Source organism: Tupaia chinensis, unplaced genomic scaffold, assembly GCF_000334495.1.
Source record: "Tupaia chinensis unplaced genomic scaffold, TupChi_1.0 Scaffold143921_1, whole genome shotgun sequence".
Classification (NCBI taxonomy): domain Eukaryota; kingdom Metazoa; phylum Chordata; class Mammalia; order Scandentia; family Tupaiidae; genus Tupaia; species Tupaia belangeri.
Window position 1 is genome coordinate 839,288 of NW_006203772.1, and position 416 is coordinate 839,703.

The window sequence follows — 416 nt, forward strand, 5'->3', positions numbered from 1 at the left end:
CTTCCTCGCTTCGCACTGGCATCCTCTGCACATTCGAGACCCCGGACAGCCCCAGCAGCTGGCAGGATGCGTCCAGAGAGGCCTTCCTGGTCTGCCTGCCTGCTTCCTCGCCCCAGGCTCCAGCGCCTTGGCAAAGTGGGGCAGGGAAAAGAACAGAAACCTCTCCCTCGCCTAGGTCTCTTATTTATTCCACGATCTCCGGATTCAGGTCCTCTCATTATTTCTGAGCTGTACAGCTTGCTGCTTCCCTGGCTGGGCTCTCCCACCTCCGCCTGCAAAGTGTCAATCAAGCCATCAGATGCGCAGCTCAGCCTCACATCCTCAGCGCCTCTGCCCCAGGACATGAACGCGCTTGCTGACACACACACGAGCAGCAAGGTGTAGGGCTGCTGGCTCTCCCTTTAATGGTCTTCCGA